Raw genomic sequence first — 27866 nt, 5'->3', positions numbered from 1 at the left:
GCCAGGGACCTGTCTGCTGAGGTTGGATCAACCTGGTGGGGGTGGGAGAGTAGAAATGGTGTTGATGTTTATTCATTTATCAGTTATATTCTGGTGCACAGCCATCAAACATCTGGCCTAGTATCCAGGTTCAATCCACAGGTGCTGACGGATTGTGAGCAAGGGGGAAGGAACCACCTAGTTTTTACGATGGTGGGGGAGATGGGACGTAAATCATGGAGGTTAGGCGTGTCCATCTTTGTCTGCTCCTACAGATAAATGGACTGAAATTATAGTGCCCCATACCGGTGTGAACAGCACACATGCAAATGATAGTGCCAGACAAGATTTCAGAGGAAAACCTGGCAGCCTGAAGACCCCATTGTAGGGCGCTAGGGGGCCTGTGAACACGCACTGGCCAAGCAACCAGGTGGAGATCAAAGAGCTCTGTGGGACTCCAGCACACCACTTCCTCTTTCTCTGCTGCGCTCTTCCAGCCAAAAACTGATGCCACACACCTAAGTCCCCCAGGCCCGGATCACTGTTCAGTGGCTCACTGTCCCTGATACAGTGAGGTACAGCGAGCCCAGGGGAGGGGTCCTGGCTTGGAAATCCAGAGCAGCTCCACGTGATTCAGCCCAGTGCTTTGGAGCAAGGAGCTCCCTGGCACCCAGGAAGAGTCTCTTATTCATTTGGCCCTTGGGCCCAGCTTGCTCCTTTCATTCCTCACAGATGCCGCCCCCCCGCCACACCTACCCCACCCCAGTGCTGGTTTTTATCTTTTCTGAGTGGTGTGCAGCCTCCTGCAGTTGTGAGTGCATGTTTGCTAAGTTTGTCACAAACTTCCTGTTTGGGTTTGGTCTGAAGCTCGAAGCTTTGTGTGTTCTGAAACCAGGCGTTCACAGAAGTCCAGTGCTTCTCTCTCAGTGGCCACGGAGTGGCCTGTTTGTTTTCCCTACCTTTTGTTGGCTTTTGCTATCCTTGGCAGACCTCCTGTCTGGGAAATGCTCTGTAGCTTCTGTACTTGTTCCTGTTAGTGAGGGTTGTGAGCTTTGAGATCTGAGAGCTGGAAGGAGAGAGGGAATCAACGCTTACTGGGCCCATTATGCAATGCCAGGCACTGTGCTAGATGTTTTTATGTATTTTTTATTTTATTTAGGCTTCACATTAGCATGTGCAGAACCAGACTCAGAGAAATCAAGTGACCAGCCCAAGGTTGGACAGCCCCTGGGTGACAAGGGCAGGCTTTGATCCCAGGCCTGACTCCAGAGCTCTGGTTATTTCCATCATGTCATGAAGCCCATACTGTGCCTTTGGTTCCACTGTTTGGGTATCTTGCCAGACAACATCACCTTGACTTTCAGACTCTAACTGTTCAGGTTTTGCCCATTCTGTCTGTGTGAGGTGTAATCTGATGGCCCTTTAGGGCTTTGCTGACTTTAATTTTTCCCAACCACCCTCCCTCTGGGGCCCCGGCAATCACAGAATTGTTCTGTGGCCTGTGCTGTCGATCAAAGTGTGTTAAGGCCAACCCCCAATTCCCTGGAAATAGCATATCCTTTTCCTACTGTAGGGCTCTCAGCACCAACCATTCTGCTGGTCACCATGAGCCCCCCTCAGCTGGATTTCTGACATTTCATGCTCTTTCCTTAAAGAAGGAAGAAGTGAGGATCTCTGACTGTGTCTATGAAAGTGTGTGAAGGGGTAGCGAAGGAAGAAGACCCAAGACCTGAAGTGTGTAGGGGCAGGAAGAGGAGAGAGCTGAATCCAGCCACCCTCCTCCTTATTAGGAGATCTTTATAGGATGCCATACTCTGGGTACCCCTGCAGAGGAAGAGTAGGCATGCTCCCAAAAACTTCAAGAAGCCTGTGTGTGCATCCTTTCCCTTGCTTATCCCAGGTCTTACATTTTCTGAAAAACTTCTGAAAGTATATCATCTGAACTTCATCAGAATTGCTCTGTCGATCAAGTGACATTTACCCAGGTAGAGCAATGGGCAATTCCAAGTGTTTTCAACACAGATGTTAATTACCTTCAGGGGGTTTGTGGTCTACATGGGTGTATGTGACACTTGGCGAGAGAAACGAAATGCAGTGAGCACAGAAGAGCAGGAAGAGCTTAGCAAGCGTGATGTTGCTGTTCAGTGGACTGTAGGAGAGCGGGGCAGTCAGAGGGCTGGACCCGCAGGGGAGGAATGTGCCCCATGGGCGGGGGGCGGTGATGCAAAGAGGAGGAGCATCCTGGATGGGGTGGAGCAGAGGGTGCTTGTGGGAAACAGGTTGAAGAAGGGAATGTACCTCATTTTATGAAGGACCCCAAGGGATGGCTACAGAGTTTGAAGTTGTCCTGTATTGGAGAGCCACCAAAGCCAGTCAAATAGGACGGGGATGGGTAAACAGCGCTGGCAGAAGGTTCACCTGGATATGTGCACTGCGAATGGGGGTGCTGGGAGGTGGGTTAGAGGACATTTATCATGTTGAATTTTAGGAATGAAACATTGAGGGCTTGGACTCAGGTGGTGAAAGGAATATAGAAAAGAAGATAGAGAGATGGAAATTTTCAGATCCTAGCTCTGCTACCCATATGACCTTGAGCAGGTTACTTAATCTCTTGAATCCCGGTTTCATCATCTGTAAACAGAAGCTAAAAACACTTCACAGAACTGTTGTGTGAAGATTTTAATTTGCATCACATCTTGCACATAGTAGGTACTCAATCAAATAGGATTTCTCTCATAGTGTTGGAGGCACAGTTCGTGATTGGCCAGGCGGGATTGGAGGAGTGGAGAGGGAGGACTCTAAGGCACCTCAAAAGGTTGGATGTGGGAGCTTGGGACAATGATGCAAGCTTGACAGAAATAGATGGAGCTATTTAGGGTCCCTGAATTCAGAGTCTTGGGAAGTCTCTCCTCCTAAATCCAGGCTGCTGAGGACCTGTCCCAGAAACCCTACAATCTGGGGATTCTGCCTCTAGGAAACTGTGGCCTCTCATTTCAGCTGGGCCCTCAGTGGTGCTGGCCAGCAGCCAGCCCTCTCTCCAGTCAGGGGTCGGGGTCGGCACTGGGTGAGGTGAGTGAGGCACCCAGGGCACAAAATGGAAGGAGACACTCATTTTCAGGGCCCACCCTGCACTTGCACGCTTCTCCCACCGCAGTGAGCCCACTCAGCTTATGGCCCCCCCTCCCGGATGGTTATTGGCATCTGGGCTCATCCAACCTGCCTTCCTTCCACTCAGAGAAGGACATGTTCCCTCCCACTAGCCGGAGAACCTTCTCCCAGTACATGGATCGCTCTGTATCCTGTGGCTCTTGGCACCTCAGCCCCTTCAGTTATTCAGCAATCAATTTTTTTCTCAGACTTTCAGCCCCCCTCGATTTTGCTTTCGCTCTTTTCCTCTCTTCTCACGGACAGAAACTATGGAAAGATAACCCCTCAGGTTTTGCTCCTTGGCTGACACAGCCGTCTCCGGCTGGTCTGCCTGTGGGAGGGTTGCCGACACAGTAGAGGGGTCCGGTGGATTTGCTGCAGAGGGCTCCCGCCTTCCACAGGAACTGTCCTCTCTTAGGTCACCTGTGGCTTTCACGTGACCACAGCCAACGGACACTTCAGTCCTTATCTTTTTGGACTCTTTGCTACTTTTGACACTGTGGACAGCTTCCTCTTTCCTCTTGTATCTTTCATTCCACAAATAAATCTTTCAACAACTATTTACTGAGCAACTACTATGTGCTGGGCTCTGGGGCATACCACAAGACGATATCCTGACTCTCAGGGAGTTTGTCGTCTAGTATGAGAGAAGAGGGATGAAAATACATACAAATGTCAGGTAGTGATAAAGCTACAAAGAAAAATTTAACAGAGCCTCACTAAGAAAGTGACATTCGAGCAGAAACCTGAAGGAAGGAAAAGATAGTTAGTGGAAGAATATTCTAGGCAGTGGGAAAAGCAAGTACAAAGGCCCTGAGGCAGGAGCCTGGTTGGGATGTTTGAGGAAGCCATGCGGCTAGAGGGGTTGAGGAAGAGTGGAGTAGGAGAAGAGGTTAGGGAAGAGGTTGGTCCAGGACATGCGGGCACTGCATGTCATTTTAAGGACTTTGTCTTTTACTTTGAGAGAGATGAGATACTATAGGAATATTTTGAGTAGAAGAGTGATTTTTAAGTGATCATTTAGGCTGCTGTGGGGGAGCGTGGTGTAATTGTTTGCTAGGACTGCAATAACAGACTACCGCAAACTGAACAGTTTAAACAACAGGCGCTTACTGTCTTACAGTTCTGGGGGTGAGCAGCCTGAGATCAAGAGTCGGCAGGGCCACGCTCCCTCTGAAGGATCTGGTCCAGGCCACTCTCCTAGCTTCTGGTAGCTTGTTGGCTTCTGGAAGCATAATGCTAATCTCGTGATGCTCTCCCTGTGTGGGTGTCTATGGCCAGATTTCCCCTTTTTATAAGAACGCCAGTCATAATGGAGTAGACACCCACCCCGTTCCAGTATGACCTCATCTTAATAGCTAATTAAATCCTCAATGACCCTATTTTCAAATACGGTCATACTCTGAGATACTAGGGGATAGGACTTCTACATAGGAATTTGGGGGAAGCACAATTCAACCCATATCATATATGTATTGCAGAAAGGCGAGGGTGGATGTAGGGAAACTGTTAGGAAGTTACTGCAGTAACCAAGTGAGAGAAGTGGCTGGCTTGGACCAAAATGGTAGCTGTGGAGGTGGTGAGATGTGGTGAGGGTCTGGATCTGTCTTGAAGATAAAGGTGACATCCTATGCTGATGGCTTGGACGTAGGGTGTGAGGGAAAGGGGAGAAACAATGACTCGGGGTTGGGGCATGTGTAACTATGAGAATGGAGCTGTGAATCTTGGTCTCCTAAATCCTCTCCTCCCCCAGGGACTGGCCTCAGCAGCCTCTGCAGGGTTCTCCTCCTAGGCAGGTGCGTCAGCTTGGGGTTTTCAGGGCCCCCTCCTTGGCTGCTTCGATCTCTTCCTGATTGATATGACTTGTTCCCATGTTGAAGCCATGTAACCTGAGTGTGCTGTTTGGGTCACTCCTACAGGCCCTGGCTCCAGAGGATGCTGAAGGAGGAAGACACGGAAGCAGGACAACCCTGAAAGATTAAGACTCTTAATCCTGAAACAGGTAGCTTCTTTGAAATTCTTGGTGGCTGAATGGTTTGTGAAGGGGTCATAGATCATTTCTTTGACCCCTGTGATGTGAAAAATGCTCTAAGAAGGAGGGGAGGGCTGCTCTGGACCTGGACAACCACAGATTTCTGGAAACCAAAGTTGTCTGGAAAACTTGGCCCAGGAAATGATCAGTGATTAGGGAGTCACATATTGGAATTTAGCAGCACTTGGAATGGCGCCCAGGGCATCCTGTCTTGTCTCCCATGACTTTGCAGAGTTATTGTGAATAGGAAAGGATCTAAGGATGTTCCTCAGTGGTAACTCTAGAAGTGTTAAGAGGGAATTAGACATCTCTGGAGAATGGTAGTATAGAAGGCCGTGCTGAGAAAATCCACAGAGCCTGTCGGAGGCGGGTTCCTGGAACAACGAACCTTTGAGCTGGCCCTGGGCATTTCTAGTGTTTTTATCAGCTCTGGCCCTGCGTTCTCTTCCAGGCTCAGTTTGTCCATCTAGAAAATGGACACCTAGCTGTGAATCCTCTGTCAGTTTCCACACAGAAGCTGTCTGAAGGGTCAGTACGTGGATATATAAACAGACTTTTTTTTTTTTTTTTTTTTTGAGGCTAAAACCCTGGTCCAGCAAGAGATGGCTGTTTTCCACACATTCTCAGTGCCAGTAGGGTAGGAGGGTAGTGGTGTCTAATTCGATTCTCTTGGTGTGTGGGTTTTTTTTTTTTTCTCAGTAAGTGCCAAACTTTTCTTCTCTCTTATGTGAAACTCAGAGTGGATTGTTCCTGTTTCTTTTTTGTTGTGGCTGATTTTGATTTGACTTTTAAGTCATTGTGTCTTGGGGTTCCAGTAAGAAACAGATGATTCACTCAAGTGGACCACTGCAAGAGACCCCACCGATGGGACTGTTTATAGCACTGTAGGCAGGGTAAGGGAAACCAGCATGGGATATTGAAGCATGTCAGGCCTAGCGACGTCAGGGAGCTGTTCCCATGCCTAGGCCTGAAAGGAAGAGGGCAGGATTGGTTATTGGAACTGGAAAGAGAAGCCGCATAGGAAGGCTATTTCTGGAGGAGGGATGCAGTCATCCTACACCAGCGTGGTTGGGAAAGAGCCAAGAGAATAAATACCCTCATTGAACTCCCCTTGGTTCTTCTGTCTCCTGATGGTGCCTCCCACTAGGCATACTCAGCCAGAAGCCAGAATGCAGGGAGCCATGTTGATGCTGTCCGTAGAGGTCAGAACCTCTGGGGTCCCAGAGCTGAGTGGAGAAGGGTGGAGGGACTGATAGGGCGGTGCAGATGGAAAATATCTAACCCAGCAAGAGAAGCTGATTGCTTAGATTATATTATAAAGGATGTTTCTACTTCAAAACCAAAACCCTTGGCTGTGAGGGCTAGAAGGAACAACAGAAATCCTCTAATCAAACTTAGATCTTTTTGTAGTTGAAAAAACCAGGGAAGTCAAGTGACTTGCACAAGGTCATTCTGTAGTTCCTGAAAGTGTTTCTTGAAAGCCCAGTACGTTTTCTTGAGAACATTTAAAGCAGTTAAGAAACAGTGTAAAGCAAAACCTGAACAAGTACTAGGAAAAAGCTGTGCATCAGTGGTTTTTTTTTCATTTATCAGTTTGGATTCTTTGGGGTTGTAAATAGCAGAAAACCAAACTCAGAGGGGCTTCCACAGCACAGGGGACTCATTAATTGTCTCGTGGGATGGACTGCAGTGTGGGTGTGAAACGGCGGCTCAGGGGCCACCGGGTTTGTTTCCACATCTCTGCTTACTGTTTCGTGGAGCCAGTTCATCCTCAGGCTGGCTTCTCTCCTGGAGGTAGAACGGCTGAGAAGGGTCTTAGACTCATTGATACACATCCCTGTGGTCAGAAGTAAAGAAACATTCCTTCTAATAATTACTCTTAATAACTTTAAAAAGTCTTCCTTTCCAGAAGTCCCTCCTCAGCAAACCAACCCTGGCATTTCACTGGTCTGAGTTGAATCATGTGCCTATTACTTAGCCGGTCCCAATGGCCATGCGAATGCCCTCTTTTGATTGGTGGGGATGGGAGACTTTTTTTCCCCTTCTGATTGGCCTACCCTGCTACTGAGGAAAGCGTCAGCCTTCTCCAAAGCACCAGGACTGGGGGTGGGGGGCCCCCCCGAAGTAAGCAGATCTCTGGGCATTGTTCACGGAAGAAAATGGATTCTGGGAGTATGGCTGATATCCACCATACTTTATCGTTTATAGAAATCTTACTAATTTTGACTAATTGTTGTGGGTAGTACAAGTCAGTATTTTAAAGTCTTTTAACACAGTGTAGTTTCAGATGGAATCTTCCCAGTTTCTGCTGGAATGCTTGCAATTAGCACCTGCTTTTCAATATGTCTTAAAACCTAGGACTTTGTAGTAGGTTAAATATGCCTTCTACAATTCTGTTTAATTTCTAATTTGATTATTCAACCTATTTATATCCAGAGTAAGCATTGAACTCAAATTTTGGGTTAGTGAAGATTAAATTACAGTAATGAGGTTCCTCATTTATAACCTCATCTATAAAGTGGGAATAAGAATAGTACCTACTTTATAGGCTTGTTGTAAGGATTAACTGAGATAATTTAAGTAATGTGCCCAGTGCCCCAGTGGCTGGCCCGATAAATGTTACCTTTTTTAGTGTCATATAATCTCAAAATATTGTCACATTTATATGTTTAGTGCATATTTAATCTAGGAAGTTAACTCTTTACAACAAATATATTATCTGTTACTGATTAGCTTTATTAGAAATGAAGTAAATAAAGGTATTAAAAATTTATTGTTTATGGTTTTTCTAGACTGAAGTGGGGTTGTTTTTAGAACTTATTTTGGGGAAACCCTAAATAAAGAAAAACTTAGGTAGCATGCAGTTGAGTTAAAGATAAGTGTAGACTCCCTTGGAAAAATAGGAATTTTTAATATTACTGTAAAATATTAATGTATTCTTAGCTGAAAAATCTTTTAAATAGTTGATGGCCTGTCGTGACCTCTCCTAGCTGATTCTCTTGCTTTTGTTCTCAGTTTGGACATCCGGAGGGGCAAGGGACCCTCCTGGGCTTTGGTTTTCTAAAGCAACGACATAGCCCCGCTTTCCTGAGTGGGTGGATTTTAGAGTCCCCTGGATCGGTGAGATGCTGCCACAGCCAGAAGCAGTCTTGGGCATTTACTTCAGTGGAATTTCAGCTGACAAAATACTGTGACTCACTCTCTAGAGCCTTTGACACCGTAAGGCTGATGTCTCAGAATCCCTTGATTTGGGGCTCCCAGAGTAGTGATGGATTGTTACAGACCCCCCCACACTGTCAGAGGTGGCTTTGTGGGTCAGGGGTGGATAGGGTATACAGCAAGGGGCCTGCGGCTAGAGGAAAAAGTTCTAGGGCAACCATCTTCATCCCTCCCTCCCTTGAGTATTGATTAAAATTAGCCTTAAATGTTCTGTAGATTGTTTGTTGCCCCTGAGGCCGGTCACCACTGTGATAACTAGATGAGAACTAGTGGTAACTACATGATCGACCGTAAATTCCATGGTTTGGAGGACACTGTAGACAAATGGTTCTCCACATAGATCACCTGGGCCAAGAAACTACCAAAATAAAAAGATTTGGAGGGGTTTTCCAAGGAATGATGTTTTAAAAAAAAATCTAACAGCCACCACCACAGTTTCCTAATGGAAAGAACTATCTTGATGCTAAAATAGAAGGAAGGAAATAATTTAAGAATAAAACAAATCTTTATATTGAAAACAGTAGGCTTTAGGAAGAATTTACTACATTTCTCTTACTTTCCTGGCATCACCTGTGAAAACTCTACCAAGGATGGGTGCTGCTCTGCCATCCATCTAGCAAGTGCTGGGGAGATGAAGAGTTATCTGCTTAATGTGCAAGTATCGGGGGAAAGTCATACTTTTTGAAGCCTCTAAAGTCATGTCTTTATTTGATTTAAAGGGATGGGAGAAATTCACTTGAACACAAGTCTTGATAAATCCAATTCATTTTGTAAGGAACTATTTACTCGCAAGTCATTAACTTAGAATTGTTAGTTTACTGTATTTTGCTATGTATAATGCACGCCCACGTTTTTGGCCCAAACTTCAGGAAAAAAGTCTTTCATTTTAATTATTTAATTCAATTTTTATTTATTTATATTTAGAAATAAAACCGATTATCATAATCCAATATATTATTTTGCATACAAATATCGTTATTGCTTTCTACAGTTACATTTTTAACACATAAGCGTAAATAAAAGAATTAAAACTATATAGATATGGAATTAGTACTATACATGTATAATGCACATCCTTATTTCTCCCTCAAAAATTTGGGCAAAAAAGTGCACATTACACATGGCAAAATACAGTAATTTTCCGCCAGTAGGAAGAAAATTTTGTAATATCTAAATTGTTCAAATTAAAAGGTATGTCAACAGCCTTTTTGTTTGTTTGTTTTTATAATTTAACTCTAAAAAACAAAATGCCTGTTCAGTTTGGTTTGGCCTTCAGTTGTGTGGTGTGCGTCTGTGCGTGGGAAGGTGCAGGTGTGCACGTGCCCACGCACACACGCACAAACTTAGTTTGGTCTGAAAAGTCCAGAGAGAAAAGGGTATTTGAGAAAAGCATTGTGTTCATCAGCCAATCCCTGGTAATGTTAGTACATGTAGCACCAATTGCATCTTGGAACTGCCAAAAAAGTATGACTTTTTAAGATGTCTTTTGGAGTCATTAAAAACCCCCAAACATCCAAAACAGTAATAAAAATGTTCCTCACTCTGTTTCACGTCACATGCCTGCTTGGCTTTGCCAAAACGGTCTGCCTTCCAGCCAGGGATTAAGCTTCTGTGTGAGGCCATGGCTGGTGTGAAAGCAACTTCGCTGCCCTGGTAGAGGGGGAAAGACTGCTTGAGTGCCTGTGTGATATCCTGGATGGAATCATGGTTTCCAAAAACCTGGAGCCTAAGAGGGTTTTGAGGTTTCTGCCTCGTTATCTATGCTCATCACCTTACCTGACCTCATCCTAACTTTTCATTGAGCTCTAATGTTTTATGGTTTCCCTGCGAACTAAGATGTGTCTTTCTCAAAAAGGAGCAGGCTGTTCTTTGGCATACTCACATCTGTAGTTATTACCCTACTCACAGCGTCATTCTTGAGCATGGTGTCCTGTTTATATTCTTACATGTGCTCGCTCATATGGCACAGTCCTTGCATGGTCTAGTGGACACTCCATCTTAATTTGCCTAGACTCCTTACCACTTGTTTCTCCTAAGGAGTATCTCACTCGACAGCGAGCTATGTGATCTGCAGAGCAATAGCTCAGTGTTCTGTTGGACAGGCATTACCACAACTCTCTTGTCTTTGTCAGCCTGGGCTGCCATAACAAATACCTTAGACTGGATGGCTTAGACAATAAATAAATGTATTTCTCACAGTTCTGGAGGCGAGGAAGTCTAACATCATGGTGCTGACAAAGTAGGTTTCATTCTGAGACCACTTCTCATGGCTTGTAGGTGGCCACTGTCATGCTGTGTGCTGGTATGACCTCTCCTCTGTGCACTCGGGAGAGAGGAAGCTCTGGTGTCTCTTCTTCCTTTTATAAGGGCACTAATCCCATTATGGGGGCTCATCCTTGTGACTCAGCTCCCAAAGGCACCCATCCTAATAGCATCAGACTGGGGGCTGGGACCTCAACCTATGAATTTGGGGGAATAGAGCTGATATCAACATTCAGTTTATAACGTTCTGAATCTTTATGTGTGGCTCCTTGAAGTGCTCACAGTGTCGTTAGTCCAGGAGCCCTGCAGCAAGTACAGAAGGCCTTAGAGTCACATGCATTTTTTTTTTCCCATGGAAGAGTATAGTGTACTACATTTGGAGAAGAAGGTTTGGTGGGCCAAAAGTTAGAAGACCTCTACCCTGGAACTAGAGGTGACCTGCAGTAGACTGATGATCTGCTTGTCTCTGCAGACCATAGGTTTCCTAGTTCCATATGTCAGTGATAAGGTGTGGTTGCTAAACTCAGTCAGCCTCAGTGAAATTTGGATGGTTCAATATTCACGATTCCCTCACCACCTTCTGTAGGCTCCTTAACAGGACTCTGAAAAGGAGGCTCTTAGAACCAAAGCCTGGGAAAATGGTATTTTTTTAAAGTACTTCCTTATCTTTGACATTTCCTCCCTTTTCATGGAGAAAGAAAGGCATTAAATTATAATAAAACTGTCCCCTGTTCCATTTGAGATCAGTATCTTAGAGTGCCATTTTAAATGTATACAAACACAGTAATGGCCACATGGACACAGGCATGCATACACACACACCTGTGCCAGGTGGAATATTTTAAAATATAAAAAGGCCTTTGAAAATAAACTTTAAAGGAACAGATAATTCCTGTGTTATATAAACTCTTCCAGGATTTATAAAAATGATGGAAAACTTCCAGATCCTTGGTCAAGCAAGCATGACCCTGGTAACAAATTTGGCCAGCTCCCAAAGGGAGAGTTTATAGGAATGTTTAGGAATGTAAAAATTTTAGATAAAAATTTTAGTGAGTAGATTTCAATAATAGAACACATGGCTGTTTCATCTGCCCAAACAGGTTATATTCTTGGAATGCAAGATTGGCTTCATATGCATATATTTTCATAGGATTCATGATGTAATAATCTCTCTCATTCCAAAAGCACAATCAATTCAGCTTTTAATTTTTACAAACTAATTGAAAAGGAATATATAAAATGACCATTCATTAATATGATAAGGAAGATGGAAGTCATACGTTTGTTGGCATTATACTTACTGGGCCCTTAAAAAAGGTATCAAGTTACAAAATAGTAACTTGAAGAATAAATGTTATGAAGGAAGGATAAAATTATCATTTCACTACAGAGTGCTTAGTTGTAGGCCAATGAGATTTAAAGAGTTTAACCAAAATTCTATTTCTAGGTGGTGAAATTAAAATGAAAGATTTGGATAGTTCTGAAATTAGTTCATGAGTCTAATGCCATTCCTCTCAAAGTCCCATCAGGACTTTTTAAGTTTCACAGGATGGTTCAAAAACTATTTGGAAAACTAAGTAGATGAGAACCTTAAGGGGAATTCTGAAGATGGTTTTAGGAGAAGGGAGTTAGTTTTACTGGCTTTTACAATATATAGCACTGCCAGATATTAAAATGCATTATGAAGCCTTAGTATTAGAAGACTGTGGTACTGGCTGTAGAAGAAGTAGGTAAGAGAACTAGGATAGTTCAGAAATAGACCCTCTCATAAATAATTTAATAAATTAGAAAGAAGTCATCACAAGTCATTGGGGGAGGGAAATTACTCAATCAGTAATTTTGATTCCCAGTTAGCAATTTGGAAAAAATCATTTTGACTTCCCCAAAATGAATTACAGATGGATTAAACAATTAGGTGCAAAATGGAGAGGCATAGGAAATCTATAGAATTGAGTATTGCTTAGAAACAAAACAAAAACATTCAAAAAGGAACAGAAGGAAAAGAATAATCAATGAAACTAGAGGAAAATCAAAGATTTCTTCATGTAAAAAAATGAACAAGGAAACAATAGATGGGAGGATTTGCAGTAATATGACGGAATTAATATTTTGATTATGTGAAATGTTCAAGCAAATTAAAAAGGTACTAAAACCATGGTAGAACACTTGAATAGATGACTAAATGTAACAGTAAACAAATACATGGAAAATGTTCAATTTTGTAATGAGATAGGTAAAACAGCAGTAAAGTACTACCTTAATATATCAGCCAAAAATATATTTTAATGATTATCCCCAATTCTGGTGTTATTACAATATTGTGAAACAATTTTACAGTGCATTAAAGATTCACATTAATTTATACATTTTGATCCATTAATACTGTTTCTGTGGTCTATCTTCCCACATTCTCCCTTGAAGGAAATCATACAAAATATTTAATAAGCTATTTAGTCAAAGATGCTCCCTGATACGTTATTTACAAAGCGCGCACGCACACACACACACACACACACACACACACACAAACACAATTATGCCCAGCAATTGGGTAACTATAAAATAAAATAGTCTTCTCTCAGCATAATACTGTCAGCATAATACAAAATAATTAATAATTATTTCAAAGATATGTAGCAATGTGACAAGATATTTACAATACAATATAATTTTATGTGCAGAAATTGCAATATAAATTATGGCATAGTTTCACAGTGGAATAGAGTTGTATCTGTACTATTAAAATGCATGAACCATAGCTGCATATATGAGAGCCCAGAAGAATCTCAGGAATTATAACATTAAATAAAAAAGCAAATTGCAGACTAGCTACAGTGTGATTCCAATTACATAAAGCTCAGGTGCATGCAAAACTAATGATATAGTGTTTGATATCTGTGTGCATGTGGCAAGACTTAAAGGACCAAATGAGCAGAGACAAAATTTCAGGATCATGGTGAGAGCAGAGGATAGGATGAGGGAGGGGCCCATGGGGGCTACCTAGGAGGCCTGTCAAGTTCTCTTCTTCAAGCTGCGGTATGGGCACGTGTGTATATTATTGCTATTTTTTTTCCTAAACTTAATATAAGCTACAAAAATTTTAAATGTTTTTAATGTTGAGTAAAGGGATATTAAAACACATTATTCACTGATTATAATTAGGTACAAAATGTGTATTCCTAATAGAGAGGCTAAGGAAGTTACGTGTACAGGTAACAGTGACTGTTCTCGAGGAGTGACGTTATGGGTGATTTGTTCCTTCATTTTCTCTCATTTCCAAATTTTCAATTATGGGCTCATGTTACATTATTTTTAAAGAAAGAAAAGAAAGGAATATTAAAGACAGCTGCCATCATGGGATGACCTAATGTGGAGGGAGCGCCGTTGCTTCAGAGGGTGATGGACTTTGCCACTGAGGCAGAAGGAACGTGTTTGGAAAAGCAAATGGGTCCATTAACAAGTCACTGAGCATCTTTCTGAAAAAAACTTTTAAGACACTGAATTTGAATGACTTGCTGAAATGGATCGATTAGCAAGGGTAACATTTCATTGGTTTCCTTTAAAAAAATTTTTTTAGCTTTATTGTTTTGTCTCCTCATAAAAATAATCAACTTGATTTGAAATAGTCTTCCAGAAAAATAATAGACACTGAAGTTGATTACACAGTAGAAGTTAAACTTAGCTGAAAGGAAATACAGGGAATACAGGAACACGTTGAAAGACACCAGTAGGATACAATCAGGAAGTTCTTGGGACATACGTTCAACAAATTAAATGGCATGGAAAAGTGGGGAGGTCACTATACAATACATTCAGAAAACCTCAAGAGATATAACCAAATGCAAATGTAAATCTTGTTTGGATCCTGATTTAAACAAACCAACTATAAAAAAGCATTATGGGATAATTGGGGGAATTAGGAAACTAGATATTTGATATTGAGGAATTGTTAATTTTTAGGTGTGATATTGTTACTATGGTTATGTTGTAAAGATACATGCTAAAGTAGGGAGTTTGAGTATTTAAACATAAAAAAAATCCTTAATGGATTGGATGAATGATTTATCCAGAATTTATGTTAAAATAACGCAGGGGTATGGGGCACAGAGAGATCACAGCTGAAACAAGGCCAGCCATGTATGGTAATTAAAGCTGGGCGACGGCTACATATATTTTTGCTACTTTTGTAAATGTTTGTAATTTTTCACAATAAAACAAAAAAATGTTCATAGTTCAAAATGTATAAAACATTTTATACATTTGTACAATTGTATACTTTATACAAATATAAAGAAGGAAATGGAAAGTCATTCATAATACCGTTCCATTGGAGATAACTACTATCAATATTTTCTTAAAACTCTTTCTATACTTTTTCTTATGCATGTACAATATAGATTCTTTATACATACATTACTAAACAATTAAGAATTACTATCTACATTGTTTTGTATCCTACCCTTTTACATTGTGAGCACTATTTTGCTTTAGTACATTTAGATCTTCATCATAATTTAAAGTTATGGCTGTGTATTATCCTAGTATGTGAATACACACACAAACACCATAATTTATTTTTCTTACCGTCCCTTATAGATGGGTATCTAAGTTGTTTCATTTTTTTTCTATCCAAACAATTTGTCTGCATACTTGTTTATTTCTTTTGACAAAAGATGTGAAATGTCAAATATTTTTTAAGGCTTTTTTTCCTATTATGCCAAACTGGTTGTTGGAAATGTGATACTATGTTGAACTCCCTCCTGTAGTGCTTATATATTACCCACTTTATCATAATCTTAGCAACATTGGATGCTACAGTCGCTGTATTTTAAATGTTTGCTAATCTGATGGAAAGATAAAGGATATCTCGTTTTAATTTGCATTTTTATTAGTGAGCTTAAAAATCTTTTCATACATGTGTAAATATAGCATTTCTTATTTTGAGACTAGGTGTTTATATCTTTTCCCCCAGTTTTCGTCTTTGTCCCTCACTGATTCATTAGGGCTCTTCACATATTAAAGGGTGCTAATACTTCATATACTATATAAATTGCAACTTTTCCCCATGCTTTGTTGTTTGTTGTTTAATCTTAGGTCATTTTTTAACATTCACTTGTCTGAAATTGTATTAGATTTTTAAAGGTAATAAATCTAGATGTCTCTCCCCACCCTGCATTTAAACCCCTGTAATTTTCCACATTTTTATTTTTGTAACCTTATTCAATATTTTACTAAGATATTTCATTATAGCCCTGACCGGTGTGACCCAGTTGGTTGGACATCATCTTGCAAACTGAAAGGTCGCCGGTTCGATTCCTGCCCTGGGCACACACCTGGGTTGTGGGTTTGGTCCCTGTCAGGGCATGTGTGAGAGGCAACTGATCGATGTTTCTCTTGCACATTGATGTTTCTCTCCCTCTCTTTCTCTCTCCCTTTTCTTCTCTTTAAAAATAAATAAAAAAATATTTTCAAAATACTTTAAAAAGAAATTTAAATATATAGCATTGCCCTCTTAAAGTTTACTTTTTATTTTAAAATTTTTATTGGTTATCAAATAAGACATGTTTGTGGTAGGAAAGACTACATTTTAAAAATTTACCTATAACTCTGACTGATGTGACTCTCAGTTGGTTGGACATCATCCCACAAAGCAAAAGGTCACTGGTTCGATGCCCAGTCAGGGCACATGCCTGGGTTGTGGATTCAGTCCCCAGGTAGGGGCACATGTGAGAGGCAACCTATCAATGTTTACCTCTCTCCCTTTCCCCTGCTCTTAAAATTTTTCTTTATTTCTAATTTGGCAATTGCACAGTGTATTGGATAAAATTTGGTAGTTTTGGTAGTTTTCCCAAACAGTTTTTCTATATGTATATGTCAGTAAGAGTACCACTTGCTGCAGAAACAACTAAAACCCCGAATTATAACGTTAGAGGTTTATTTCTTTCTTACTCAGACCCTTGGTGCTCCTGATTGAGAGTTCTTCAATGAGTGATTTGAGTGGCCCAGGCCCCTTCCATCGTATGGCTGTCCTCTTCCCTAAGTCTTTGGGGTCCTCTGCCTCTCGCTGGCAGATGGGAGGAAGAGAGCCTAGAGAAGACAAGCCACTTTCTAACCACCACCTCAGCCTAAAGCGCCTCACACCACTTCCTCCTGTATCCACTGGTGGGAATGATAGTGTGGCACCACCTGGATACGTGGAATGCTGGGAAGTGCAGCCTCTGTCTGGGCAGCTGCCTCCTAGTGAAAATTACAATCTGGAAAGAGCATGAATATCTGTTGTACATTTAGCTGAATCTGCCAGCAGTTATTATAGTTATAACATATCTGATACATATTTTCTTTACAAAATGCAAACATCCTATTAAGAGTTTTGAAGTTTAGCATCATTTTGTGAGCATTCCCTATGTTTTTAAATCTTTTTCAAAAGCATGAGACTTGGTGTCTACGTATTATTCCTTACTTTGATATATCACCGTTCATTTTTCTATTATGGTACAGTTAGGTTTTTCTGGATTTTTATTATTATGAATAGTGCTGCTATAAATGTCCTTGTGCATAAATCTTTGAGTACTACTCTGATTATTTCCTCAGGGAAAATTCTTGGGAGTGAACTTGCTCAGAATTAAGGCTGGTGATGCAGATTACTAAATGGCCCTTCAGAAATGTGGACTAATTTACAGTCTCATCAGCAGTGTCTGAGGATTCTTATTTCAGAGTATCCTTGACTGTCCTAGGCATTACAGTTGTTTGGGTTTTGTCAATTTGTTGAAAATGGTATTGCATTGTTTTAATTTGCAAATTTTGCTTAGTAATGAGTTTGAACATTTTCATGAAGCCATCAATAATCGTTATTGTGCTTGTGTGTGTGTTGGTGTGTGTGTGTGAATTGCCTCATTGGGTTGTTTCTCATTTTTATTTTTTACTGCTCTACCTTTTTTCGTTTATAAGAGATTTTTATGCAGTATATTGTATTAACTTGTCATACGTTATAACTATTTTCATCTAGCTTTTCCATTCCTTGATTGTGCTCCATAACCTAATTTTTTAGATTAAACTCTACAGTTGGAACTTTAATGTGTGGTATCACACCCACTGGATCTGGCTGGTTAGCAGTACTCCTGAGATTAACACCATTTTAAAAAGCAAAGTAGATTCTTTTTTCTGACCCATCATATGGTTTGAATGTTCTTAATGTGAGTTTGAGTTATCTAAGAGTGAGGGAGTTTAAAAGCAGTCATCAAGAAAATGCGCTTGACAAGAAGGATTTGGGGCACTTGTCTAAGTCGCACATGGAGATAGTGAAATTGACTTTATCTTCCCTGGGTATGTGAGGGAGATAGGACGATAGACTGTATCTGAGGACTTCGTGGCTTTAGCTAAGTGAGTAGCAGCAGGGACTCAGAGGCTCTCTCTGGCTGTTTTTCTCGTTAGACCTTATTAAAAACATAATGTGGTAGAGTGGCAAGGGCCCAAACCAGGGGTCAGGGAGCTGCATATAGTCTCAGCTATGCCACTAACTGATTGTGACCCTGAGCAAGTCAGTCCCTCAGCCACATGATTCCTCAGTTTACTCATCAGCAAAACTCAGGGGGTTGTTGCAGGTGCTGTTTTGAGTGTATGAATTCCAGGGCTGTGCAGTGGAGTTTTCCATGAGGCCTCTTTTCCACAGGCCTCTGACCTGGGTCAGGTGGGTGGGCGGGGAAGAGCAGGGGGCGGGGGGTAGTCCCTTTGGTCTTCCAGTGATGTATGAAGGAAATCAATCCAGTATATATCTGTTCTAGATATAATGTGATCTAAATGCGATATTCACCTAATAAGATTAGATGAATCTAATATGGTTTTCCTCTAAAACACAAATACTACGCCACTTTGAATTGTAGTAGCCAAATTAAATTACTCATCCCAAATTAGATTTCCAGCAAACTTAATTTGAACATGAGCTCAGTGCTGCAGGCCCTAAGTAATTTTTTAAGATATAAAAATAAATCAGTAGGATACTGGTACTGTTCCTCTGGGCTCCTCAGTGGTTACCATAAAAGAATAGGTAAACGTCTGCATGGAACATGTGGAAGTACAACTGAGGCAAGAAACACTGATTCTTCAACTCATCATTTAGGGTTATTTTCCCCCCTTTCATTGCTTAAGCCTTACTACTTAAAATTGCCTTTCCTCTTTTTGTTCCTTGGTTGAGCTCCGTAAAATCTCAGCCCCTCAGTAGGACACTAGGTATGAAATGGCTCCCTGGGTAGTTGATGGAGCCACAGGGATTTGGTGAGGGACCGGAGAGGTTTCTGGCATTGCATTAGCTATGTTTTCTCTCATTTTATATTAGGTAACAGATTAACTGAAAACCAACCCAAACTGGTTTAAGCCAAACCAGAAAACATACTGACTTATGTGGCCAAGCAACCCAGGAGTAGATTCTGGCATCAGGTGGGACGATCCAAGGCCCAAGTGACGTGCCCAAGACCAGTTTTTCTCCTTCAGTGTTGGTTCCTTTCTCAGGAATGATCTCCCCTTCCTGCTCCAAGATGGCAGCTCATAGCTCCTGGTTTGGCCTGTTTTTTTCTCCACTTCCTCTTCCCTTTCTCTTTCCCCTTCCCTCCCTCCCTCCCTCCCTCCCTCCTTCCCTTGGATTTTATTTATTTATTTTTAGAGAAAGGGGAAGGGAGGAAGAGAGAGAGAAAAACATTGATGCAAGGGAGAAACATCAGTCGGCTGCCTCCCGCATGTGCCCAACTGGGGACCTAACCTGCGACCCAGGCATGTGCCCTGACCAGGAATCCAACTGGTGAGCTTTTCGTTTGCGGGACAATGCCCAACCAACTGAGCCACGCTGGCCAGAGATGGCCTGTTTCTTTATTCTCATCCAGTGGGAGAAAAGAAGATGTCATCCTTGGTGGGTCAACCAAAACTTTGAAATTGAATCTAGTTACCCCTGGTTGGTTTGACTTGGACCTTGTGCTTTCCTGAACCAGAACTGTTTGGAGGGGGTGGGGCAAACTGACTGTCTGGTAGATTCAGGGGACTGTTGGAAAAGTAGACAGGGCAGTAAATGAGACTGAGTTGGTACCTTCAAACCTCCACGATGCATTATACATAGCCTTCCGTTTTTCCAAGCACTTAGGCTAACATTGTCTCATTTGAACTAAAAATGACGCTAAGAGTTGGGTAGGGCATGTTCACTGATGAGGAAATGAAGTTCATCATGGGGTCAGCTTACCCAAGGCCAGTCGATGGTGGAGCTAGGACCAGACTCAGTGCCCTGTGAGTCCTCTGTTTCTTTTCACCACATCCTGCTTTCCTTCTACCCATGTCCCCCACCGCCCTCTTCTTCTCACTCCCCCAACACCAGAGCAGGGTTCTTCATTAAACAGACAGTCAGTCAATAGTCGTTAACCTGTTATTGACTGACCAGTGTACCATCAGACCAAATGTGGCCTCTCTGCTCATACTTTGTGAATATCATTATAACAAAAATCAATGTGGTCGATTCCCAGTTATTAATTTGTAAATTGTCCCTGGTAATTCAGTTTCTTCTCTGAATTATGGGGTTTTTCCAACAGAAGGATAGAGTTTGGATTGCTTGAGGATAGACGTACAGAAAGGAGCTAAGGGGGGCTGTGTGTGTGCGCGCACGCGCGCGCTCACGCGTGCCTACATTACAAAATAAGTATGTTTTAATTCCCTGCCTCCTTAGCATGGATAGCTGAAAATAATTTTTATGCCTATTTTTCCATTTAAAAGTAACTTACATTTGTAAAAGTCACTGTTGGCAAAGTCCCTATTTGAAAAGTCCCAAAGACCTCTGAATAGGTGTGCTGTTTGGAAATATTTTGAGTGATAACTATATATTTGCTTTTCATGTTTTGTGAAAATCATAGATAACTGTTGTGTTCTCCCTGCCTGAAAAACTCTCCCTTGTCAACTTTTGTTCTCCAAGTGGTTTTACTTCTACTTCCTCTGGGAAGCTTTGTGAACTTTCTCCAGCTCTGCTTCTCTGTTGCTGAAGGTCTGCATTCCACAGTTAGCACTTCACCCTGCATCCTGTGATCCACCGATTGTTTCATTTGTAGGGGTCTTATCTCCTTAATCATCGTTAACTCTTTGAGGTCAGGGTTTGGTCTTACCACTGTTTCTTTGTCTTCTGCAGCACTTATCTCCATGTTAAAGTGAAGTGTGTGATGAGTTGATACCTGGTTCTGTGACTGGGGTGTGCATTCCTCCCGAACATTTCCATTTCACCATCCTACTTACGTTGGCTTTAGTCGTCCAGTTACCTGTCCACATTCTTCAGTACAGTGCTTAGCATGTTTTAAGGACAAAGTAAATGTTGTTGACTGATTGATGATTTTCAGCCTGCACTACCCCAGCGCTCTACCTCCCCACCACGGAACCATAAGTTTTTTGAAGGCAGAGACTGCCTTACTATTCTTTGTGTTCTCCATAGTATCTAACAGGGCTTGTCGCATAGCACACATTCAGTAAATCCTTGTTCATTGAATGGATTCCATGGGTGGGGAGAAGCCATTGGTACCCTGTTGGGACCCACCTTGTAAAGAAGCGGATGGGAACTGAAGCTCTGAGGGAGAAGAGGGTGGTTGAGATTGGATGGGATGGGTTCAAGGGCCAAGTATGCCAACCTTCCTTCTTCTGATTTCCAAGTACAGATAAGGCACTTCTCTAAGGGCAGAGTGCAGTTTCATTGCCCAACTGGGCTGCCAGTGAGCTCAGTGCTTCAGAAATAGTTGAGTAAGGTAGTGGCTATGATTTGGGGTTTTATTTTAGCAACAACAATAATTTTCTCTTCTACCTGAACTCTCTTTGAAATGAGGGGATAGCTAGGGACGGGGGCATGGTCCCCTTCCTGTGTTGACCTCTTTCTTCCCATTGCCCTGGGGGCAGGGATGGTGCTCAAAGGAAGGGGAAAGGGAAAGGTCAGCAACTCCTTAGCATCCTTGAGTGGTATGGTACCACTGGGTTGACCAGTTCATCCTGGTTTGCCTGGGACTGTCCTGAATTTAGGCCTCAAAGTCCTCAGTCTCTGGAAAACGAGTACGGGTTCCCACTTTAGATGCCATTTGCTCCCTTCCCTGCCCTTGGCCAACTCTCTTTCTCAATTCCTTTTCCCTTTGCAAGATCCTTGATTTGGTCTTTTTCCTCCTCTCTTTTGCCGAGCTCTTTCCAGGTAGCCCGTGAGCCTTGCCTGCATTTCTCTCTTAGAGGCCTTTGCAAACCAGTGTTCTGAACCCCTGTGGGTTGACCAGCATTCTTGGAACTAGACGTAGTTGTAGGTGCTGCAGGTGCTGCCTTCTCGTCTGGCTTCGGTTGGCTCGTGAAATCCACGGAGCTATGAAAGCTTCTGTCACAGAGCGAGAGCTCATCTGCCTTCAGAGAGAGTCTGCCCTGCCTGCGCGAGGCTTAGTGCAGGTGTGGCGCTCAGTTCAGCGGGCACAGCAGGTCCTCTGCCTGCAAGGTCAGCTCTGCCAGCAGTACCATGTGGCAGGTGGTGCTGCGGCCGGGGCCGCGGCCCTCAGCTCCTCTCCTCCCCTGCACTGCGGCCTCCAGCTCTCAGCGAGGCCTGCCCTCTTCCCCGAAGCCTCCTTGCCCCCACTTACATCTTGTTCTCAGAACTCTAATTATATATACAGTGAGTACTCCTCCATGAAATGAATGTAAGTGTTTTTTTCTGCGTTTGTCATGTGTTCGTCCTTCTTTGAAGGCAGGCTTGTGTTTCCTTCCGCCTCTCAGCACCTGGCCTTGTGCTGGGCCCACAGCTGGCCCTTGCTTGATACATATTGTTGATTAATGGACCCTTCTGTGATTTGTAGGTGACAGTGGGATGGTTCCACGTGAGCACCTGCGCGCATTACACGTTGGCAGCATGAGGTGGAGGGCGCAGGAATTGAGACTGCCCCAAGCCAGGCCAGGATCCAGGGTGGATTCAGCTCTCCTTTGTCAACACTGGCACTGAAGAATGAGACTTTTAAAATCCAAAGTGAATTTTTAGTTGCAGAATACCTTGTTTTAAGTATTAGGTTAGCTTTGCATTTTCTGGAACATTCAAATGTAATTTTAAAATAATCACAGAAGATTAAACAATTTTGAGACTGCTCTAGAGAGGCAGGAAAGTGGGTTTTGATTTCTGTAGAATTTGTCTTTTTTGATTCATTCCCTTTTTGGGGGAGTTCTGAAGGAGGGGCTGCTTAGTCCCAGGCCCTGTAGACCTAATTCTGCTCTCCCTCTCAGCGTTGCTCTGGCTTACCACCAGGAAGATGGGGACTTTGAGTGGGGTTGGGGGCGGGGGTCGCCATCCAGACCTCTTGCTCGGGTCTCTGTAGCAGCTGCATGCTTCTGCCGTGTGTGTGTGTGTGCACGTGCACAAGTATGTTTACTGTCAAGTGTAAATAGCTTTAAAAAAATTACAGAAATAATACGGGGTCTATGTAAAACATTTAGAAGTAAGTTAAAGCTGTCTGCTCCTATTTCTTAGAATAACCACAATGAACATTTTTCACATGTATCTTTCCAGATTTTTTCTGTGCACCCACACATATGCTCAGACACACACACATACTCACACACAATCCTATAGTTACACAGATGGGTTCATTTTCTATAAAATTTAGGGACCTGCTTTCTTTTGCCTCACAATATATTATGGGCATTTTTTCTGTGCCAATAAAGATTAATTTATCATCCATTCAGCAAATCCTTACTGAACGCCTACCACGTGTTCGACACTGTTTTGGGTGCTAGGGATATAGCACTGAAAAAAAAAGAGAAAATTCTTTGCCCTCACAGAAGCTGTAGTCTAGTTAGAGTAACCGGCAATAAAAATACAGTATGTAGTGGCTTAGAAAGTAGTAAATGCTATGGGGGGGGGGGGGCAGGATGAGATAAGCAGGTGAGTGGGAGTGAGGAGGGAAAAAGTGCATTTTGCAATTATAAACAGGGTGGTCAGGTCGGGGGAGGCCTTGGAGCAAGCCCTGGGGCTGTGACTTCTGGCAAACAGCACTTACTGCTAAGGGGCCTGCCGGCTGAGAAGTCTGTAGCTTACAAGCCGAGCCTCAGGAGTGCTGGCAGGAGCCAGTCAGATCCCTTGTGGTAGCAAACACAGACTTGAGCATCCAAGCGTTGCCCTGTGTTGGTCATTAACAATAATAATGCGCCCCACTTACATAACAAGTTAGTTTCCAAAGCAGCCTTTTTATCTATTTTCCTGGCCTTGGCCGCTTACTAGTTGCACAACTTTAGGCATATAACTCCCCACCCTCTACCTTTTCTGGGTCTCAGTTTCCTCATTTCTGAAATATTAGGATTCTTGTACAGTTTAAATGAGTCAATCCAAGTTCATGGAACAGTGCTGATAAGAGCCATTACCAAGAAGTACAGCCATTATTACCGCTGCCTTTCATTGATCACTTGGGACAGTCCTATCGGGAGGATGTTATGCTCAGTTCGGAGATGAGGAAACTGAGGTTCGAAGGGTTAGCAGCCCTAGTTCATAAGTTCAGATCACTAGTGGGTGCTGGGACGGGGCCTCACACCCCAGCCCTCAGGCTCTGGGCCCTGCCCGGTCCCTACGAGCAGCTGCCTTCCTCCAGGAGAATCCAGCTGCTCCCGCTTCAGGCCCAGGGGTTGTGGTCACAAGTCCATTCAGTACCTCCCGGCTGCTCTGCAAACTCCTCAGGAGAGAGGCAGCCCTCGGAGGCGGTGGTCCCGGATGGTCCGGGAGGGAAGAAGGAAGGCTGTGGAGCTTCCACCGGGAAGAACTGACGCTCGACAGTCTGCGTGGCATTCCCACTGCTGCCAATTTGGTGCCAACGCATATTTCCCCCTCCTCTCCCATCACCGTAGGCACCAACTTGTAAAGAGCCATCTTGAAGACCAAGAGAGGAACATGATAATTAGTAACTTTTCTAGTTGTTAAGTTTCTGGTTTTGAGAAATACCCCTATGCTTGTGTCTGCAGTAGACTGTTGAAAAACACCACCACCACCATCACAACCAAACCCCATAACCATTACCACGTGGCTCCTTCCAGAAGGTCTCCTGGCAGCAGCCTCACAGATCACCCGGACCCAACACACCCTTGTGTGTGGAAGTCGTACCCTTAGGACAAGGTACTTTAAAGGACCTGTTGGTCTGAGCGGAGTGTGAGGAACTACTGTCCAGAGTCCTGTCATTTCTCCTCAGAGGTCAACACGTCCTGTCGTCCCCCGCCCCAGCGCCAAGCACGTTGGCAACCTAGAATAATGCAGCACCGCATTTACCTAGTGTCTAGTTCTCTGAAATGAAACGCAGAGCGTGTGTTACCTTGGAAACCGTAATATAAATGGTGGTTACATGTAGTTAAAATAGCACTCTTAGTTTTATGCTGCAGGTACACTGTAAGTTCAGAAGGCTTTTGTGGGCTGGCCTGGGAGTCTAACCATCATTTTAAATATGGTTTCTGTGGCTACATGCTGGCAAGATTTTAAAGAAATTACTTTTAAGCAAACCCTTACAGCAAGTTGTTTGTTAACAGGGAAATTGGCAGTCGGTAATTTATAGGCTCTTTTCTTGACCATCTTGCGGGGTTTCTCATATCCCGGGATTCCAGATGGAGTATAAGCTCCTGGGTAGTCCTGTGGCAGATGGATGGTGTTGTGGCTCAACAGCGGCATGTTCAGAAACAGTGTCGGGGTGTTGGTATGAGTCAGTGTTGCGGGGAGGGGAGCTTTCAGATGCTCTGGTAGCAGAAAACCCACCAGGAGCAATGTAACTGGCATGGGGGGTACACCTGGGTACCTGACCCCAAGAGGGGCTTAGACGGGATGTCATAAGACTGAGACAGGACTCCAACTGTAAACCAAGCCATGTGAGTCAATGATGAAGAAATTGGGCCCAGGAAATGGAAGTCTTGGGAGGAATTTAATAGCGGTGTTTCATTATTTGAAGCATCATGTGCCCCCCCCCTCAAAAAAAGACCGACAAGAGATGTTTTAGTAATTACAGAAAGGAGTTTAACAGTCCAAATTATTGAAGATAGGAAGAGTTGCTTTAATAGATAGTGAGTTCCCCATCATTAGAAGTATGCAAGGAGAGGCTGGCTGGCCCCTTGTGGAGGATACCAGAGAGGAAATTTAAGCTCTGGATGAGTGATTACACCAGACTTCAAAGATCTTTGTAAGCCTATATCTTCTGTGATTCTAGGGCATAGGTGGAAAATAAATTTAATTTTCTGGGCCTCCTATTCAGGGTTATTAATAGTGGCTGCCAGAGCAAGGGTGAGAAGGGTTTGGGGCCAGCTCAGCCAGGGCTGAGGATCTTCTTGGTCACTTAGCAATGTCTGCCATGACATGGGGCCAGGCCGCGGGACGCCAGGGCTCGCCATCTCCTTCGCGGTGGTGACTGTTTGTTGGTGAACTTTGACTCAGGTCAAGCAGAAGTAGGGTGCCCAACCATCCTGTTCTGCTTGGGACCTGGACTTTCTAGTTTTAAAACTGACAATCCCAGGGAAACCAGGATGAATTGGTCACCCTCGGCAGAAGGAACGGTGATTGGTGATGGCATGTTGGGCTTCTGTTTCTGTTCACGGTGCGCTGTGATCCTTTTTTCTCCTCAGAACACGAGCGCGGGGCTCTGCCCTCTGTAGGACCCCAGTAGACACATGCAGGATAAATGAGTTGAATGCAGTTCCTGGGAAATGGTTGCACTATCCTTGCAATTAATTAATTTGTTTAATTAATTAAAATGACTTCACTAATTATATATACAGGAGATTGCACATTTCATTAGGCTGAGCAGATGGCTCCACTAATAATTACCAAAGTCTGGGGTTGAAGGAGTGGGGGGTGGGGGTATGTCGGCATATGAATTGATATTGAACATTTAAATGCTGTCCTTCCTGCAAATAAAGCTGAAACTCCTATCCCCACTGAGTCCAAGATGGATTGAGGAGCAGATAGTTTTCTTCCGGTAGTGCCAATAGGTTGTGGTGATTTGTTCTTTGTGACTGGGGGTCATTTTCTTGATGTAACAGCTGGCAATGGAAGGGTGTGAGCTCCATGGCTTTGGAGGAGGAGGCCACGTCAGGGTCAGACCTGGGGCTTCAGCATCTTGCAGGCACCTAGCTAACCACTGAATTGTGACAGTAAGCCAGATCTCCCAGAAAAATAACAGGCACCTCATCTCCTTTCTCAGCTTCATTGTCTAAACCCTGTCCTGCTCTCTCACCCTCTCCCATCCCCGGAGTCTTAAGAATTGAAGGCAGACCCCCAAACACACCACAGAATGAAAACTCCAACCAGAGGTACACCCAGACCAGGCAGTACCTGCACTTAAGTGACTCAGCGTCACAGAGGTGAGTGTGTGTTTCTGGAGTGATCTCACTGTGGTGATAAAGATGTTGGTTACTGGTAATTGACCAGTACCAAGCATCCCCTCTGGGCCAGAAACATCCCTGTTGGTAATCCTTGAAAGAGCCCTGCAGGGCAGGTGTTAATTTACAGACTAGAAAACCCACGCTTGGAGAGGTTAAGTAATATGCCTGGGGCCACCCAAAGCTGACTTCAGACCCACAGCTTTGTGTCTATAAAGCCCCTTGTTCTTTCTACTCCTGCCCTGCTGGTAAATGATTTGGGGTCATGAAAGTCCCACACCCAAATCTGGAAGGACCCGAAGGGAAGCCACCGGCCGGGTTCACCACTGCTTGCGGGAACTGCTTGGGATGCTGTCACCACTGATGGACTCTCAGTACCTTTACTGGCAGAGGGCCCCGGAGTAACTGGCTCTGAACAGTTTCCCAGCACCCACAGCCAAGTGCTGGGTGCATAAAGATTACCATTTAGAACCAGTTAGCTGTGTGTTTTATGGAGGAATGAGGTACTACTTGTCAGAGAGAAGTTCCAGAAAAAAATAGATTATTTTAGGAGAATCTTCAGAATGTTAATTTAATGTGACCTGATAAGAGGGTTTTTTTATTTTTTATTTTTTTGCTCATTTTCATGGTTGGAGTAAGGTGACCCTTCTGAAGCTTCGTGTGTGTTGTGTGAAGAAGAAACAAAGCTAAGAAAGGGGAAAAAAAATACCACATGTAAAAGAACAATAGATCAGCCCATGTGCAGATGAATCGATGAACATGGCAGCAACATTCCTGTTTGGGCAAATGGCGTGTTGCAGTTAGAGAGACCACCCCACCTCCTGTGAGGGACCTGGTGAGCTCCCATCCCTTGTCGTCAGCC

The 27866-nt window shown here is 43.3% G+C and overlaps 1 long non-coding RNA gene across 1 annotated transcript in view; it reads left to right on the top strand.

Annotated features, from left to right (window-relative positions):
* LOC129067451 (uncharacterized) overlaps positions 1-27866 on the top strand; it is a 135153-nt gene that overhangs the window by 75853 nt on the left and 31434 nt on the right. Inside the window, exon 2 of the long non-coding RNA XR_008528762.1 lies at positions 5046-5128. This is a non-coding gene — a long non-coding RNA (uncharacterized LOC129067451). The remainder of the gene's footprint in view (positions 1-5045; positions 5129-27866) is intronic.

Source organism: Pteronotus mesoamericanus, unplaced genomic scaffold, assembly GCF_021234165.1.
Source record: "Pteronotus mesoamericanus isolate MK-2021 breed Mesoamerican mustached bat unplaced genomic scaffold, CSHL_Meso_final contig_20, whole genome shotgun sequence".
NCBI classification, from domain to species: domain Eukaryota; kingdom Metazoa; phylum Chordata; class Mammalia; order Chiroptera; family Mormoopidae; genus Pteronotus; species Pteronotus mesoamericanus.
Note: the sequence above shows the minus strand (reverse complement) of the source record. Positions and strands in the feature narration are given on the sequence as shown.